General features: G+C 38.4%; 1 pseudogene; it reads right to left on the reverse strand.

Annotated features, from left to right (window-relative positions):
- Nucleotides 1–5,179: 5,179 nt before the first annotated feature.
- LOC100730460 (eukaryotic translation initiation factor 5-like) lies at nt 5,180–19,696 on the reverse strand (annotated as a pseudogene).
- Nucleotides 19,697–19,997: the final 301 nt, after the last annotated feature.

The following is a 19,997-nucleotide window of genomic DNA, read 5'->3' on the forward strand; positions in this document are numbered from 1 at the left end:
TTCAAAATTTTGTTCAGTTCTGATATTTATTTGCTGATTTGTTTTTTTCCAGTTGATCAGTCTACTTGTGACAGTAGGGTATTGAGGTCTCCCATTACAATTGTACTGATGCTATTTTGATGTTTCATGTCCATTTGTATTTGTTTTATAACACTGTGTACACTCTTATTTGGTGCATATATACTTATGATTGTTATCTCTTCCTCATGAATTGTTCCATTTACAAGGTTGCAGTGACCTGTATTGTCTCTGTTGATCAGCTTTGGCTTGAAGTTCATTTTGTCTGCAAATAGAATAGCTACCCCTTTCTTTTATCCAGGTTCCTGCTGCATGGAGTATTGTTTTCCTTACTTAAATCTATGAATTTCTTTTTGAGTTAAATAGTTCAATGTGTTTCTCCTATGCAGTATATTGTTGGATCTTATTTCTTGATCCATCTTGCCAGTCTTTTTTTTTTTTTCTTAAATGGGTGAATAGAGACCATTAATTTTGATAGCTATAATGGATATGCATTGATTTAACCTTGTCATATGATTTTCCTGCTGTTGGTTCCTTTCTTCCTCTCTGTTCAATTGGTTGCCTTGCCTGGTGGATTAATTCTGTTGGGGTTCTTGGATTTGTATTCTCTGTTATCTCTTTCTAGAATGTCCTTCAGAATATTTTGGAGTTCTGGTTTGGTGGCCAGAAGTTTCTTTACTGTGGAATTATCTTATTTATCCATTAATTTTGAAAGAGCTTTTCAGGGTACATCAGTCTTCATTGGAGCTTGTTTTCTTTAGGGGCTCGAAATACTTCACTCCAAGTTCTCCTTCACTTAATTGCTTCTGATGAGAAGTCTGCTGTGATTCTGATGGGCTTTCCTTTATAGATGATTTGTTTCTTTTCTCTAACACTTTTTTTTTTTTACCGGTACCAGGGATCGAACTCACGACCGCCTGCTTACAAGGCAGGTGCTTATGCCACTAAGCTAAATCCCCAGCCCCCTCTCTAACAGTTATTAAAATATTCTGTTCTTGTGTTGAATTTCTTGGATCCTACTATATTGCTTAGTGTGGAATTCTTTTTTATCACGGCTAATTGGGTTTCTATATGTCTCACTTACCTGGATATCAATTTTTCTTCATTTTGGAACTCTTCTGGCATTACTTCTGTGAACAGGTTTTTATGTAATTTGCAGTTTCTCTGCTTTTTCATTGTCTTCAATAAATGTTATGTTATTCTTCTTTGTATCATCTAGAAGTTGTTGGATTTTTTTCATGGTCCCCTGTTTTTCTTGTTGTTGTTTTTGTAGTTTATTTTTTTTATTTTTTGATACCAGGGATCGAACTCACAACCTCGCACTTGCCAGGCAGGTGCTTATGCCACTGAGCTAAATCCCCGGCCTTTCCCTGTTATTTTTTATTTATTTATTTATTTATTAGTCTTTTTCCTTTTTATCGGTACCAGGGATTGAACTCACGACTGCCTGCTTGCAAGGCAGGTGCTTATACTGCTGAGCTAAATCCCCAGCCCCTTTCCCTGTTATTTTTAAGAAAAAAAAATTTCATGATCATTAACTACAAAACTGTTTTGTAGATCAGATATTCTGTACTAACATAGATTAGTTATCTGAAAAATTATTTCTGATTTGTTTTTCTAGAGTTTCATTCACTTGCTTTGTTATTTCTGCTGATAGTATTTCAGAGAGTTCAGGTGGGTAGCTTTTAATTTGTTCCACCTCATTGCCCCTTGGACACTGTCTCTATAGGTAACCTATAGGTCTGTGGTTGTATCTCATCTTCTCATTTTTTATTTTTTAAAATCTATTTTCTATTTTATGCTTGTAAGTTACTTATGGTAGCTTTGGTACTAGTACTGAAAATTCCTTAGGAAATAACTACTTTTCAGCAAAGTCTTCTGGCTTTTGGAAGTTTAGTCTGTCACAAATCCTACTCTTTCCTTTTTTTTTCTTTTTTGTCTTTTTCCTTTTTACCGGTACCAGGGATCGAACTCACGACTGCCTGCTTGCAAGGCAGGTGCTTATGCCGCTGAGCTAAATCTCCAGCCCCACAAATCCTACTCTTTCAAATTGCTATGGATGAGAAGTTGCTACCTATTTGGCCTAGCCCCTGGTTTTTATGGTCTTAGACTATAGTATTGTTTATGACCCTTTGACATCTCAGTCTTGACATACAAGGAAGAACAACTGATTAGAACAATTATGTTATCTTGGCTAAAGTAGTACCACCAGTAGTAATAATAAGATCTAGAACAACTTAGAAAATGACAACTGTGGTAACTATTAATTTGTTACCTTTAGCTGTATGAACAAGGTTTAGAGTTATATAACAAAATCTAAAACAAACAAGAAAATTATATAGAGTAAATATTCCCATAGTTCAGTGATTGTACTCTCTTGAGAAAATTTAAAAGGGATAAGAAGAAAAGAATAGAGAAACAGAAGAAGAGAAAGCAATTATAAGCAAGGTTGAAGGACAGAAGGAAATTAAGCTTTTGGAGATAAGTGAAGGAAAAAGAAATGAAACAAAAAAAGGAAGGAACAAAAACAAGAGCTAAACAAAAAATCTATAAACAATGTTCACACTCATGAAAAAAATATATACAATAAAAAAGAGATTTCTCTGTGATTTCAAACATGTGGTTATGTTTGGGTTTTATATGTTCATAGCAGTGTCCACTTCTAAGAGTGTCTCTACTGTCACTGGCAGACAAAGAAGGTAGACAGAGCCCAGATCCATACTGTATAATCCCAGAAAGCCTGTAGCAGGATTAAGGCAGGGACCTCTATAACCCCGGCAAACCTGCAGTAGGAATAGGGTGAGGTACAGATTCAGCCCCACGGAAGTTCATACTAATCCTGACTCTGACTGTGGGCCTATAACCTGAGTTGTTCAACCACAGCGTTATGGATTTTTCATGCTGGCTTGAGCTTACCTCCTTGAGCCTGGGTTTCCCCCAGGGCTGTCCCTCAGCAAGACACTGGGAGACCTGATATGAAGTCAACGGTATTGGCATGTGCCTACAATTCCAGCACTTGGGAAGGCAGGGCAAAAGGCTCACCAAAACTTTAAAATCAGCTTGTTCTACACAGTGAATTCAAATTCAGCCTGAAATACATATTGAGACCTTGCCTCAAAAAACAAACAGAAAGGGGGCTGGGGATTTATCTCAGCGGCATAAGCACCTGCCTTGCAAGCAGGCGGTCGTGAGTTTGATCCCTGGTACTGTTAAAAAGGAAAAAGACAAACAAAACAAAACAAAAAATGGAAAAAGGGCTGGGGATTTAGTTCAGCGGAATAAGCACCTGCCTTGGAAGCAGGCAGTCACGAGTTCGATCCCCAGTACCGATAAAAAGGAAAAAGACAAAACAAACAAACAAACAAAAAAACAAAGAAAGAAGGAAGGAAAGAAAATGATGTCTCACAAAATAAAGAATATCAATAAAGAAAGAATAATATTTAAAGGAGCCAAATAGAAATAAAATTGAAAAGTAAAACAGCTCAAGTGAAATATTCACTAGAATAGTTCAAGGGTCAGTGTATTTAAATATAGGTCAATTGAGATTATCTAAAATGAGGATCAGAAAGAAAACAGAAGGGGGCTGGGGGTTTAGCTCAGCGGCATAAGCGCCTGCCTTGCAAGCAGGCAGTCATGAGTTCGATCCCCGGTACCGATAAAAAGGAAAAAGACAAAAAAAAAAAAAAAGAAAGAAAGAAAACAGAAGGAAGAAAAATGAGTAGAGATATAGTGACCCATGAGACACCATCTAGAATACAAAGATACTCATGAAGAGAGTTCTAGAAGCAGAGACAGAAAATGAAGAAATATCTGAAGAAATTGTCAGGCATTATGCCACAGCACTGTAATCCCATCATTTGGTTGACTGAGGTACAAGGATCATGGTAAGTTCAAAAACAGCCTAAATTACATAGCAACATCCTGTCTCCAAAAAATTTTTTTAAATCTACACAATGGCCCCAAACTTCCCAATTTTGACTTGATTAAAAAGCAAATTAATCAAAAAAAGCAAGTTAATCTATACATTCAAGAAGTTTAGTGAACTCTAGGTTGGAATATCTGCAAGAGGTCCACACACAGATTATAATCTATTGAAATGTCAGAAATAGACAAGACTATGAAAGCAGCAAGAGAGAATAACTCATCACATAAAAAGAATCTTCAGTCAGATTAATAGTCAGTTTCTCCTCAGAAATTAGGAAATCAAAAGGCAGTGGTATGATGTATTCAAAGTGCTGAATGACGGGGTAAAAAACCGTTATCTAAGAATTCTATATCTTGAAAACATATCCTCCCAAAATGGAGGAATTGAAATATCCCCAGTGAAACAAAAATGGGAAGATTTCACTGCTGACTACCTTGCCTCACCAAAAATACTATAAGGAGTCTCTCAGACTGAAACAAAAGAATTCTAGAACTAGCATCCATTTGAAAACATGAAGAGCACACGTAAATCTAAGTACATAAACACAGCAAAATTTCTTTTCATTTTTCTGTACTCACTTTTTCTTTTGCTATTTCTCTTCTCCCTGTTTCTTCTTCACTAGTTTTATGGGGTTTGGATAATTTTCCTTTTTTTTTTTAAAGTTTATCTTTATTTTTTGTTTCTTTCCTTGTTTGTTCTTTTCTGTTAGCTTTCTCTAATTATATTAACTTTCTTCTACTCCTAAGTAGGAATCCTTATCTCGGTTTTCTCTCCTCTTTCTCATCTTCTACTGCTTGGTTTTTAAAACTTTTCCTCTTTGATTTGCCTGTTCCCCACTCTTCCATCTTTTTAAAAATTAACTAATTTATTTTTATCAGTACATGTTTACAATTCATAGTATAGAGTCATCCTGAGGAGTTATTACATGCACATATTACAAATTATTTCTTTTTTAAACCCTCTCACCTTCCCCTTCCTCCTCTCATTCCCCTATCCATTTTCAATCCTTGTTATTATTTGCTTAAGCTTATACTATGGTACAGTGTTTACATATGTAGAGGTTACTAGTGTCCTGTACGTAGCGTTCTTCACTGTTCGTATTTCCCTTCTTTCTCACCCCTCACCCTTGTTTCTTTAGACCACTTCCCTATTACGAGACCCATCCCTTGTACCGATCTATGTATCCTTTATTATTCTTTATCTGTACTTTGCCCCACTCAAATGAGAGATACCATACAGTATTTAAGCTGTGTGTTTATTTCACTCAAGATTATATTTCCAGGTACATCCATTTTCTTACAAATGTCTCATTCATTATAGTAGAATAGTATTGCATTGTATTTGGATTCCACATTTTCTTTATCCAGCCATTTATTGTTAGGTATGCAAGGCTGCTTCCAGGATTAAGCTTTTATGAATTGTGCTGCTATAAACATTGTTATGCATGTATTGCTATAGCATGATTGAAAGAGTTTTGGCCCAGGCCGGACACTGTAGCTGGAAAAGCCTCAGCTGGAACCAAGGAGCTCCTATCTCCCCCACCCCTAGGAAATTACCTCTGGCACCAAAAGAAGACCAATGGGCTACCTGTGCATCCCTAATGCCCCCTTAGGTTCCACCCCAAACCTGACTACTTATATGCCTCCACTCCACGTGTTCCACGGAGAGATCACCGACCCTGGGGGGGGGGGGAAGATGCCGTGCCCCAGGGGATGGGGGTATCTCCCCGCATTCTCAAAATAAAGGTTATTTATATTTCATACTTCTTTTCAGCCGCCACCGCTCCCCCACAGTTCTATCAATGATGACTAAAGCTCTTTGGGGGAAGATACCTAACAGAAGGATAGCTAGATTGTATGGAATTTCTAATTTCAGTTCTTTGAGAACTCTCCACATTGATTTCCATAATGGCTGTACTAGTTTGCATTTCCACCACCCATGCTGGAGGGTTCCTTTCTCATCATAGCCACACAGCATTTGCTGTTTTTGATTTCTTAATGATTGCCATTCTTTCCAGACTAAGATGAAATTTTAGTGTTTTAATTTGCATTTCTCTAATGGTCATAAATGTTGAATATTTTTTCATGTATATATTGACCATTTGTATTTCATCTCCTGGGAAGTTTCCACTACTCTTGCCCATTTAGTCTGGGTCTTTAATTTGAGGCAATTTAATTTTTTTTAGTTCTATGTATAATGTAGATATTAGTCCTCTGTCTGAGAAATAGGAGGCCAAATTTTTTCTGATTCTGTAGGTTGTCTCTTCATTCTACTGATTAATTCCTTTGCTTGAGTAAGAAATGCCCAACTAAATTGGATCCATACAGTTCTGAGTGTGGCGGAGGGGATTTACTGAAAACAGAAGACCTACCCTAGGGTGACTTGTTACTTGCATGGTATAAAAGGGAAACAAAGAAGACTCACTTCTGTTTCTTCAGTGGAGCTCCAGTCTCACATTTACTTTGCAAGCTTTCTCCTGGCTTCCAGTGCAGACCTTTCAGGCTTTCATTAGTCCTGCTGGCCTCCTGATACAGGCTCACACAGATGCCACACTGATAGCACAGATACCAGCCTTCAACTGGATCCTTCAGATCTCCAGTGCACAGACAGCCCTTTTACACTCTTCCACACATAACTCTGTGAGTAGCCATTGTAAGCCAATCTTGTAAATTCTTTTTTTTTTTGGTCTTTTTCTTTTTGATTGGTACCGGGGATCGAACTCACGACTACCTGCTTGCAAGGCAGGAGCTTATGCCGCTGAGCTAAATCCTCAGCCCCTGATTTTGTAAATTCTTAAATACTTGTTTATTTTGCATTAAATGGTTCTATAGTAAGCACTGACTGATACAATTCCATTTGAACACTGTGGAAAAATACACACACATGTAATTTATATGTGATATTGCATTTAACTTGTTGAGGATTAGTATTTGTTGATGATTATTCATCCACATTCAGAGGAAATGTTTGTAATTTACTTTGTTACATCTTTATCTGCCTTTGGTATCAAGGTAATCTTCATAGACTGAGTTGGAAAGTGTGCCCCATTTTGTTTTTCAGAAAAGCCTGTGTAGTACTGGTGTCCATTCTTTATTTGGTAGGATTCATTAATGAGGCCATCTGCACTGAGCTGGACAAATTTTTTTTTTTCTTTTTTGTTTTTATCGGTACCAGGGATCGAACTCACGACTGCCTGCTTGCAAGGCAGGCGCTTGTGCCGAAAGCTAAATCCCCAGCCCCTGGACAAATTTCTATAAAGACACAAACTATCAAAACTGACTTATGGTAACATATAAAATCTGAATAACATAAAAAGTAAACAGATAAAGTTAGTAATATAAAAATTCTCAGAAAGAAAAGCTCAGTGCAGATGTTACTTAATGAATGAAATGATACCAGTAGATGGATTTCAGTAAAAGATTTTTAGTATAGAGTATAGCTTGTGACTGATAATGGAGAACAATTTGCAGCTTTATTACTGTTAGCTAGGTCACATTCCTCTTTTTTTTGGCACCGGGATCCAACTCACAACCTTGCACTTGCTGGGCAGGCGCTTGCACTGCTGAACTATGTCCCCAGCTACATCCATCCCTTTAAATGGCATGAATACCAACGTCATCATCCTCGTCAGACTTCAGTTTCAACTTTTGGGACACTGGTTCATTGTATCTACCACACTAATGTTCTCATTTTTATCTTCTTCACTACCAGATTTTTCCTCTATCTCCTTCAACTATTTTATAAACGGCTCTGCTTTGACATGAATCTCTTTGGCAAGTTCTTTTGAAACATAGAAGCCTTTTCTGATCAGCTGAAAAGGACCTCTTCTAAAAGGTCTGCATCTGCCGGGCATGGTGGCTCACGCCTGTAATCCCAGCACTCCAGAGGCTGAGGCAGGAGGACTGTTGCAAGTTCGAGACCAGCCTAGGCTACATAATGAGCTCAAGGCCAGCCTGAACTGCATAGAGAGACCCTGTATCAAAAAGACCCCCCCCCCAAAAAAAAAGGTCCCTCAAGACGTGTGGGATCCTGGAGAGGAGCTGAGCTTGATGCTTTACAACCACATGCTCCAGACAATGAAGAAAGTAGGACTGAACTTTTTGTTGTACAGAATCTCAGAAAGTGACCCCTTGTATTTCTTAATTTGTTTGCTACCCTTCTCACTAGAAAGAACTTCAGTCAGAACAAGAGGCCCCATGGCTTTTACTTATAAAGTCTTTCTACTTTACCAGTAATTTTTCTTTTTTTGGTACCAGGAATCAAATTCAAGGTCTCATGCTTGCCAGGCAGGCATGCTGTGCCACTGAGCTATATCCCTGGCCCAGCAACAATTTGTTAAATGAGTCAACAATGCCCTCTTCTTTCTTTTTTAACAAATCAAACTGGACTCTTCTATGGTTGTTTCCAAATCATCAGTATTGGGACTTTTGCAGTCACTGACTTCATTCATCCTTCACCTCTGAGCTCCTTCAGCTACACCCTCTCCCTGTCACCCTCCTCCTCTTCCACAGCATGTGTACGTGAAGAAATATTTTATTTGGGGGTGGCGGGGGTGATGTCTCACTGCTGGATATGGAGCCATTTTCCTTAACTGTGCCCTATTTTCTTTTTCTTTTTTTTCCCCCTTTCCTGTACTACTATCACTGTTCTCAGGAGGATTTTTGAGAATGAATATGCAGAGTTTACAATGCATGTCAAGGACATTAAAATAGCCACAGGCTTTACAAAAATTATCTATTGTTTGTGTCTTCAGATTCATATGCACATGTTTCAGGATTCTCACACTGAGAACAAATAACACATTTTTTTTAATGAATCATCAAACATATCTTGCAGCTTATTTGCCTCATGAGATCCACTGATAATGTAAAGGCCATCCTTCACATCAAACTGGGCCAGTGCTCTCAGCTCAGCAATCAAAGTAATTGGTACAATAAGTTGGAGGCTGATCAACTGCCTTTTCTATGCCAGCCATGTTCCATTTCCTTTGTTCTCAATCTTCACAATCAGAAAAGGCAACTTGCAAAGATAGAACTGGTCTGAAGCATTGCTAGACATTGACAGATATTTTGGCTGATTAGTGACTTCATCAATAAAATGAGATTTTTTATTGCAACTTTTTGGCATCTTCTGTCTGGAGAAGAAGGGATGACATGACTGACTGCAAGAGTTTTTGGTCTCTGACATGAGAAACTTCTTGCCACTTAAACTGTAAGCTTTTTGCTTGTATGCTGTTTCCTCAGAACAGGTTCCAATGGCTTCAGCTCACCAGGGACTGGAAGAGACGCTGGAAACCAGGTCTACAGCAACAAACCACAGGACAGGTGTGAGGCAAGCAGGAGGGTTGTCCCTACAATGTCTGTATCCACAGGCAGCACCAGGGCTGAGGACCTCTGGAATGTTCTCACTCTCTCTCTATGACTCTTAATCGTTATGTTCCTTTATTCCACTACCATTTTTTTTTCTTTTAAATAGCCATTTGTAGTGACCATGAGAATTTCCTCATTTTGTATCTATCTAAAAATTATTTCCCCTTTCTGGTTGCTCTGTGCGTAATCATTAGCACCCTGTTATGGTTGTGTTTCAATGTCCTTCCCAAAGCCTCCGGTGGTCATGCTGGAGGGGGTTCTGGGCCTTTTGAAAGCAGCTAAGTCTAGATTTATGATTGTCATCTAGAACTGGGATAGGTGGGGGTGGATATCCTGCATACAATATAAATGAGGGAAGGAGATGCCCTTTTCCCTTTTGCCCTTGTTGCTTGTGGCCTGCATGAACCACTGCCCCAGCTAAGTATGGACTGAAACCTCCACAAACTGTAAGCTAAATAAATCTTTCCTTCCCTAATTTTGAGGGTCAGGTATTTTGTTCTACCAATGAGAGAAAAGTAACCAAGATATGCTCTAACCAACAGCAATCTAATTTGGATTAAAACAAATTTCCATTGTTTACAAAAACTTCACTCATTGATGTACCCCGCCACTCCCATTGCTGTGAAATTGTACAATTCCAATCACCTTCTCTTTACATCTTTAGCTTCTTTCTTCTGCCCAAATCATGTGAGCTACTGTAATGTTTGCTTTACTTCAGACACTTTACTTTTGAATTTCAAAATTTACTTGGCTGCTTTCTATTATTTTTATCTTTTCAACGATATCGCCTGTTTGGCGTGACATTATTCTCAAGTTTTATGTTAGTTCTTGAGACTCAAATTGCTTCTGGTTTATAAGTTTATTTTTATTTTGCAGTACTGGGGATTGAATTTAGGGCACTCTGCATTAAACTACATGCCTAGCCTCACCTTTTCATCTTTAGACAGGTCTTGCTAAATTGCTCGGGCAGGACTAAATTTGCGATCCTCCTGCCTCAGCCTCCTAAATACAGGGATTACCCAGCTTGACTATACTTTAAATATCTCATTTAAAGTGTGTCTAGAAAGTCCAACATCTGTTCTCAAGAACCCCTGCAATTGAATGCATTTTTTCCTCTTCTGAAGGTCACACTATTTACTTATTTGCATGCTTCATAATTTATCAGAAACTGGACAATTCAGTAATACAATGTGTGCCCGCGTTGTAGCTCAGCAGCATAACCATCTGCCTAGCAAGCTTGAAGTTGCAAGTTCAATCACTGGCACAAATAAATAAATAAAGTGGCAACTCTTGAAAATAAAGTCTCAATTCTTCCAAGGATATTGTAGTCAGTATTTAACAACTTTTGAGCTGATTTTTTTTTCCTTTTTGGTCTTTTGGTGATAGGAGACTTGAACTCACTTTGTAACCCAGATTGGCCTTAACTCAGTGTCCCTCCTGCCTCAGCCTCCCAAGTGCTGGGATTACAGGTGTGTGCCACCATGCCCAGCCTCTGATTCTTTGAAGTTTGTATTCTTCATGTGAATCTTCTTCAGTCTCCATTAGTTCATTGGTCAGCTTCCAAGTGGAGACAAAGATCTCCTGAATGCCTAGAACCAGAAATCTGTCTTTTCTAAGGCTCTAAGTCATATGGGGCCCAACTTTCAGTCAGTCAGGCTATTTATAAATATGTCTTGGCCTTCATGTCTTGCAGATGCAGTCTCAAAGTCAGTAAGCAGTGAGAGTTTAGGCCTTCTTGTATTTTTCCTAAGTATATACATAGCTCTGCCCAAGCATGTAGTCACCCATATCCTAAACACATGATGGGGTTTTCAAAGCTCCTGTGGTCATTTCTTTTTCACTTACTATTCAAGCTTTTTAATAACTTTAGTGCAGTGATGGTGAATCTTTTAGAGACCACATGCCCAAACTGCAACCCAAAACTCACTTACTGCAAAGTGCTAACACAGTAATTAAACCTGAATGCTCAAGGGGCTGGGGATTTAGCTCAGTGGCATAAGCGCCTGCCTTGCAAGCACACAGTCAAGAGTTCAATCCCCCCATACCTATTTAAAAAAAAGAAAAGAAAAAAACCTGAATGCTCAGCCACTGAGGCAATGCTGGAGCAACTTTGCTCATGGTGCCAACAGAAAAGCTCTGTGTGCCTGCTGTGGCACATGTGCCACAGGTTGCTACCACTGGGCTAGTTTGCCTCAGTTGTTATGGAGATTAAGTTTGAAGCTTTGCTGGGTATGGTGAGCAGGCTTTATACAAGAGCAATACTTTTCCATTCCTCAGGAAATAATTTTTACTTCTTACTCCATGTTAAACTTGGTTTTTCTACCCTGGCTGGTGAATACAAACTATTCTGGTTCATTTAGGAGCCAAGAACTACTCTCATTAGTGAAGAACTACTTCAAGCGGTTCTTTCCCTGCCTAAGGGTGATTTCTTTATATACATGTACTAATAAACTAGAGTTTTTGAAATTCTCTGCACATCTCAGTATCTCTATGTAGCTCTTTCTTCACTGGTACTCTATTCGGAGAATTCCTTCTGCCCTGATCCACTCTAAACTCATTGCTGAGGCTACTTGACTATAGCAAGTGTCCCATTTAAAAAATGTTAGGTTACTATTTTTTGTGCTCAAAATTGTCCAATGCCTCTTGATTTTATCTTAAAATGATCCAACGTTGCTAGTGATCTTCAGATCCTTGTTAATTTGGCTCTTCATTAACCTCCAAATGCCTCAATTGTTCTCAAACATGCCAACATATATTTAGCTCAAGGTCTTTCACTATGTTTATTGTTAAATGAGGACGAGTTTTATTTTTACTGCCTTATCCAACCACTGCTTCACACATAATAGAACTATAAATACTTGTTGAATGAAAGTCAAGACCTAATTATAGAGCATTTAGTATAGTTGGAAGGTTACAAAAATAGGTACTCAACCGTACGAAACAGAAATCCAACCAAAAATGGAATACAGATTTGCCAGTAACACAGTTCATCTGATATCAGATGTTACTGTTGGACAAGAAATTTGGGGAGCGGCCAGGCATGGTGATGCATGGTGGTAATTACAGCACTTGGGAGGTTGAGGAAGGATTGCCGAGTTCAATGTTAGCCCGAAATATACTGCAAGACTCTGTCTCAATGAAAGAAGAGAAATTGTGGGGGGGGGGTATCAGAGGACAGGGTCTCATTATGGAGTTCAGGCTGGCCTTCAACTCATGTAGCCTAGGATGGTCTCAAACACATCATGATCTTCTTGCCTTAGCCTCCTATTGAGGTTATAGGTGTGATCACTGACTGGCTGACACGAGAAACTGGATGTTTTTATCAAAGACTAGAAATTAATTTAGATTTTCAGCAGATGGTGATCAAGATTAACTTATGGGAAACATGACCTCATACTAAACTTTAACCTGAGGCTGAAGCAAGAAGATCAGAACAAGTTCTTCACTGGTACTCTATTCGGAGAATTCCTTCTGCCCTGATCCACTCTAAACTCATTGCTGAGGCTACTTGACTATAGCAAGTGTCCCATTTAAAAAATGTTAGGTTACTATTTTTGTGCGCCAGCTGGGCTACATAGTGAGACCCTATCTCCAAGAGAAAAAACAAATTTCAATAGCATCTTTTTTTGTTTGTTTTTTTGGACAAGGTTTTGCTATGTAGTTTAGGTTGTATTCGAACTCATTGTGTAGCCTAAGAGGCCTTGAACTGGCAGTAATCTTCCCAACTCAGCTTTCCAAGTATTGATACTACAGGTGTGTATCACAATGCCTGGCTTGGAAATATTCTTCTTGATTTCCAGACCCTGTTCCTATAAATTCTTTCTCATTCTCCCTTCCTCTATCTCTGTGTTGGTCCTACCCCCCCCCCCAATACTTTCTCATACATTTATTTGGTCCCTATTGTTGCTCTTTCCTAATCTGGTCAATTATATGAACCAACATTTTAGATCCAGAATATCCACATGTCACCACTTTGCAAAGCTCATCCTCCTCTCCAGGTCTAAGTGTACCCACAATTAATCTACACATTTAATATAGAAGATTGGGGGTGGAATACCAGAATTGGACCAGTTTAATGCCTTTTTTTTTTTTCAGATGGGGGAGGACTCATTTATCTTAGTCACTTACTTAGTAGATGAACTCTCCTAACTCCCAGTCCAGCTGCCCTCAATCATCAAGACATACTACATTCCTGTGCCTGTGAATCCATAACTACCCTACCATGAGTCTTAAGACAGCACAAATCTGTATACTGCAGCTATTTTATAGTATATTATACAAATTATTTAGTATAAATATGCAAACGCTATATATCTAGTATTTATGTAAATTCTGAAAATACATTAAAGCCTCCTGTATTACCTTTCTACTGTATAACAAATAATCATATACTTAGTATCTTAAATCAAGACAAATGGTCTTCATGGATCATGAGTCTGGACACAGGTCTGCTCAGTCTCACCAGGCTGTGAGTTCATCTGTGGCTTGGGTTCTTTTCCCAGGTTCATTAGTTATTGGCAGAACTCAGCCCTCTGTGACTGTAGGACCACAGGCTTCAGCTCTTAAAGGTCATTTCTGCTCCCAGCTACGCGGCTCTCTCCTCTCCACATCTTCAAGGCCAGTGCAGTCTCTGCTGCCTCCTACGAGGGATCCTTATTCTTTCAAAGGGATGAACTAGGATAATTTCTATGGCAATTAACTTAAAGTCAGTTAATTAGGGCCCTAACTAAACCTCCACACTATTTTCATCTCTTTTTTTTGTACTGCCGATCAAACTTACAACCTAGTGCTTGCCAGGCAGGTGCTTACAATGCTGAGCTAAATCCTTCGTCCGATTTTCATCTTTATTGCATGACACACCTAATTTTGGAATGGCAAAGGTGCCACTCATGGAGGCAGGACTCTACAGGGATGAACATCAGGGGGCTGGAATCTTGGGAGCTACTTTAGAATACTCAGTATTTAGTGGAAGCTATTCATTCTTTTCTCTGATTATTTAGACCTATTCCAATTTATTTTCCTTTACCAGATCACCACAAAACACTCCATACTTGAAGAAAGAAAAGAAAAAGAACATGATGTGGAAGTAACCTAAAATCCATGGACACATGGATTTTTCAAAAATGTGATATATGCAATGGAATACTATTCATTCAGCCTTTAAAAATAAAATCCTACAAATTTAAGGATATGGAATTTGAGGATCTATAATGTACTAATAAGCCAGTCATAGGACAGTGCATTATTATACTAGATGCAGTATCTAAAATAGTCAAAATCATACAAACAGAAAGCTGGGCATGGAGGCACAGACCTACAATCCTGGCCCTTTGGAGGCTGAGGCAGGCAAATCACCTTGAGTTTCATAGTGTAGATTACAAAGAACTCAAGCCCAACCTAAAGTACATAGTGAGATCCTGCCTAAAAAAGAAAAATCATGTCAGTAGAGCAGAATGGTCACAAAGGGATGGGGATAGTGGAAAATAAAGCTATTAACAGCTCTAAAACCTGTTAATGCAAGTGAATTCTAGGTCTGGAAGTTGTTCTGCTATACGACACTGTATCTGTAGAAACACTGAACTGTACACACACAAGTGTTCAGATCTCGTTGTATTCTTGCCACAATAAAAGGACTAGTTAATATTAATGCATATACAATTAAAGTAACTTAAAACTCATGTCATTTTAAAAAGGTTAAAAAAAAAATGTCAAAAAAAGTCAGCTCCATTCACAGGCTGCAGAGGGAGAGAACCAGGCCCCATGGGAGGAGAGCCTCACCTGGAAACCGTATTATTTTCAGTTTTTTGGTTTTGTTTTTTGCAGAAGGGGAGTGGTTTTTTTGTTTTTGTTTTTTTAATGTTAACTCTGATGGCATGAGCAGCTATTTTGGGTTTTTTTTTTTTTTTTTTTTTTTTTTTTTTTTTTTTTTTTGTGCTGGGGATCGTACTCACAAATCCGTACTTGCCAGTCAGGCACTTATGCCACTGAGCTAAAACCCCAGTCCCAACATGAGCAGCTATTTAAAAGACAGCAAGACATGTTAAGGGAAGCCATTATGTATTTACTACTGGCTTGTTTTGATGTTCTTCATTGCATTCATTGTTTTGTTTTTATTGTTTCTAATCTGTTCAATTTTTAGTATATCCAAAAGTGTTTTCTGCAGCTGTTTGAAGAAAACAAAGGCACTGTGGTAACTATTGTTGATTTTAGAAGTCTTGGAAGTCCTGTAACACTTAGTTTATTTTGATTGATTTTATTGTTTATTTTCCTTGGTTTTCCCATCTTTAAAATAAAAAAATAAAAAGGAAAAGAGAGAAAACCACAGCTGATGGGCTGACTCCAGCTGCTGCTCTCTTGGGTCCTCTAGTTCCCATGCCACTAACTTTTTGGTTTACTCGCAGCCAGTGACTAGACATGGCAAGGGGACCATAAGGTGTCCAAGGGAAAGTAGATAAGAAACAGAGGCTGGGATCTTACGTATGTGTGCCAGCTCCACACATGGAGTGTCAACATCCCATACTGCAAACATGGACAACACACACAAAAAGGAGGGGATCAAGAGATGAATGGAGGGGGAGGGAGATTTAAAAAAAGGAATACAGATGCATTCTGTACATGCATCAAGCCCTATGAAGAATGTAAACATCATGCACTACAAAACATGTACTTACAGAAAAAAATAGCGAATGCATTTTTTAAAAAAATTACACTGACATTAATCCCCCTCAAAGTATTCCACCTCACTTCAAACTCACTGATATGGTTTGCATCTAGATGTCTCCACAAAGCCTCACCTGAACTGCAGAACGGTGTTTATGAATTAAGGGTGTGTAGAACCCCAACCTGGGTATGGGTGATGCCAAGTCAACAGATTTGTAATCTGGATGACAGAGAGAAAGGAAGATGGAAGGCAGGTCTCTCTGCCTCCTGCCTGCCCAACCATGAGTTGGCATGCCTGCCATGCCTCCTTTGCCTTCAAGCCAGCTATGGACTAAAACCTCTACATACTGTGTGAGCTAGAATAAATCTTCCTTTAACTTGAAGGTTTCTGACATTTTGTTCCAGCAATGAGAAAGCAACTAAGACATAGACTCAGCCCTCATTTATGCCACTTTTAAATTAGTTCTCAAAATTCTCTTGAGTCTTTACTAGTACTATTGTGGTTGCCTTGTCCTGGATAAACTGAAAATGTTCACCTGTTATGGTCATTTAGACTGAGGAAAGGCCAGTGACAAAGGTGGATAAGGGCACAGTAATGTTTCTTATGAGCCTGCCTTTCCACTACATGGCACTTGTCTGCAGTATTTACCGTATTTTTAAAATCACACCTTGCATACTCAGAGGACTTCTAGAACTGCTTAAAGTGGCAAGAACATTGGACTAAGTGGATTTGAATAGAGAAGAAATATTGACGATTAAAAAATTAATGTTTTAAACAGATTTTAAAATACTTACCATATAGTTTGATCATCCTTGTAGGTTTCAGGTACAACCACTGATTTATTAAGTGCAGTATCCACACCCCCCCCCCCAATCAGGGAAGAATACCTTAAAAGTTTCTACTCATGTGGAATAGAAAATATTTAGTTTTAAAAAAGTACTTAAGTTTTGTCCCAGGGTAACTTTTAACCATGGCACCTTTAATATGTGAATTACAGTAAAAACTGGATTTAAAGAAAACCTTACAGTACTGAAAGTACCAGTGAGAAAATATCAATGTAGAATCTGTGTCAAGAGATCTTGGAACTAAGGAGGGGTTCCCAAATATGTATGAAGTGCATGTGTACAATTTTAAGGAGTAAATGCGGTTGTCAGTGGAGATGTGCCACCCAGATGTCTTCAAGAAAACTGGATGCCACAAACATTTAGTGGACAGCTTCCAACTGCCTCTGTTGACCCTATGCACAAACTGAAGCCAATTCTTCAGTCCACTCTGGCACACCAGTCAGACCACTTCTGTCCAACATAGGACTACTTTTAATAGCTAACCTGCTCCAACACTCCTCTCCAGGTCAGTAGCTGACCGTCTGGCGCTTTTTACTCAATTTTCCCTTCTGCTCTTCTATCACAGCTGTTATCATTCGCTTCCGAAGGCATCCTACCTACTTCTCCCTCTCCCTTGTTTTCTTCAAGGGACCTCCCTCAACCCATCTAACGTATCTGACTCTACCTTTCTGTTTACCTTTTGGAGGGTCCAAGACACTAGCATGGGCACTCTAACCACGAGCTTGCTATAATAATCAATAAATCAGTGGGACAGACTCTCCAAAAACCATACCCTTGACTTTACCCAAATTTCACGAAAACAGTTTACTGACCTGATTCATGCTCTCACTCTCTCTAAGTTTACACTGGGGAAAATTACATTTCACAGAACATCAACAGCCAAGTACTGGTGCAGCCCCTGCAGAGCTTGCTTCATGAAGCCTTGCACTGCATTAAATTCTTCCTGTATAACTCGTAGTTGACTACAGAAGAACTACAAAACAAAAAAACTAAACAATCTGCCAAAATCAATTTATAAAGTCAACATTTACCAAGCTTTTCAGTCTTTTTCTCCTCAGCAGAATATATTTATTGAGAGAAAGCTTCTGTCTGGAATACAGAAGGGTTCCCCAGGGGGTTGTCCCAAGCTTTTCAGTCTTAAAAGTTCACAAGGATTCACTGCCTTACTTCTTTTTGGTTCTACAAATCCTACTTAATGTGAGTGGGGACTTTCTGTTCTACTTGGGATGACTTTTATGAGAGTATCAATGAACTCTTTTACCTTTCTGGATGCATTTTTAATCAAAGCAACACTCTGGGTTCACTGAACAGGATATATCCATTTTCTTTCTGCAGTAAGAAATTGTACTAATGCCAGTCTCAATTAATAAGGCAAGGGATATGACTCAATGGCACAGCGTCTAGAAAGCATGAGGTCCTAAAAAAAAAGAATTTTATGGATAATTGATGTCTTAGTCACTTCTGTTTTGTTGCCAAGACAAAATACCCAACACCTAAAGTTAAAGGGGGAAAAGGTTTATTTAGTTCAGTTTGTAGAGGTTTCAGTCCCTAATTGGTTGGCTCCATGGCAAGGTGGTACATGGCAGAAGGGCAACAGTTCATGGCAATAGAAGAGAGCAAAAGCAACAACCAAGGAGGAAACAAGTCTCTTATATTGTATCCAGTCTACTGAGATTAGGGTGAGGCCAATCCAATCAATAGGCTGACCCAGCATTGACTGACCCTTAATACTAGCACTGAACCATGAATCAATCACCAACCTCAAAAAAAAAAAAACCACTCCCAAAAGCGCGTGAAATTGGGAAGATATCTAGACACAAACTGTAACAAATGCCTACAGTATATTCTATCCATTTAGTCTTCTATACCAAGAGTCAGACTGTTTTGTACAACCTATGGAGATGAGAGGCATTTACATTTTAAAAGATTGTTTTAAAAAAAAAAAAATCCAGAGATTATGTAGACAGCAGCACCTGAAATATCACTTGCCTTTTAGAGTAAATTGATCAATCTCTATTCCAAGGCAAGTAATTTTTATTCTGCTCCCAGACCTAGGCATTGAACCTAAGGTGCTAGCCAAGAGCTCTACCACTGAAATTTCTTAAAAAGACAAGAGCTGACAAGATTTAAGACAGTGGTAGTCAAGTGTCAGTACTGAGTGTCACGTGCCCTTTGTCAAACTGCACATTCTTGGCAACCCAATGATTCAGTTCAGTGAGGATCTGCATTCTAAACAAATAATCCAAGTAAATATAAGGATAGCTCAAGGACACTTTGTTAAAACCTTCTCTGGACAGTCTATGATTGAAGAGGGGGGAAGTAACTTCAGACCATTAAGAGAACTGCATTTATTGGCCTATTACTTTAGGGTCATGCCTCTATGGCGAGGAGGCATCTCAGTATCAGGAAATACATACTGCTTTTCCTGAGCAATAAATTGCTTTCATCTTTAGGATGCATGAATCATCTAATCATTTTAATCTACAATACCAATTTCTAAGCAAATACATAGCTGGTAGCATGAATTTTCAAGATTTAACCCTTGCTTCTGCTTATTTTCTATCTTGCCTTCACCGAAATTTTCTCTTAATACATCTCTATAAATCATCTCAAATCATTCTGGGTGAAACAAGACGTTACCATACTATCCTAAATTCTTACTTACTGTACATTGTATGCATATTCTTTAAGCCAACAGGAACTTAATTTTCCCAGTAGGAGAACAAAATATAAATTTTTGTATGATGACCAGCTGACAGTGCAGAGAATTAAGTGAGGTTTTTGTCCTTGCATACAATTTCTCAGACAACAAAATATAAAAGAATTTATCAGTTTAGATCACTAAAAATGCCACAACTCCACATATAGAGTGTTCCAGTCAATAAGAGCTTGTGAAATAAGTTTGAGTAGAAAACCTGAAAGACAACCAAAAAAACAAAAACCTCATCCTTAAGAGTTAAAAAATAAAAAAAGATTCAGTATTTTTGAATAAGGTTTCAATAACCGATGTTTATAGAATGGGCAAAATTTATTAAATATTTATGTGCTAAACACTATACATATAGTACACACGTTAGGTTAATAAAAACTGGGTATAGTTATTTTGTCTTCATTTTTAACAAATATGTTTTGAAGAAGGTAACTTTTCCAAAGACCATGTAATCACTAAGTGATGGAGT

Source organism: Cavia porcellus, unplaced genomic scaffold, assembly GCF_034190915.1.
Source record: "Cavia porcellus strain 051 isolate PalLab524CR breed Dunkin Hartley unplaced genomic scaffold, mCavPor4.1 scaffold_27, whole genome shotgun sequence".
NCBI lineage: Eukaryota > Metazoa > Chordata > Mammalia > Rodentia > Caviidae > Cavia > Cavia porcellus.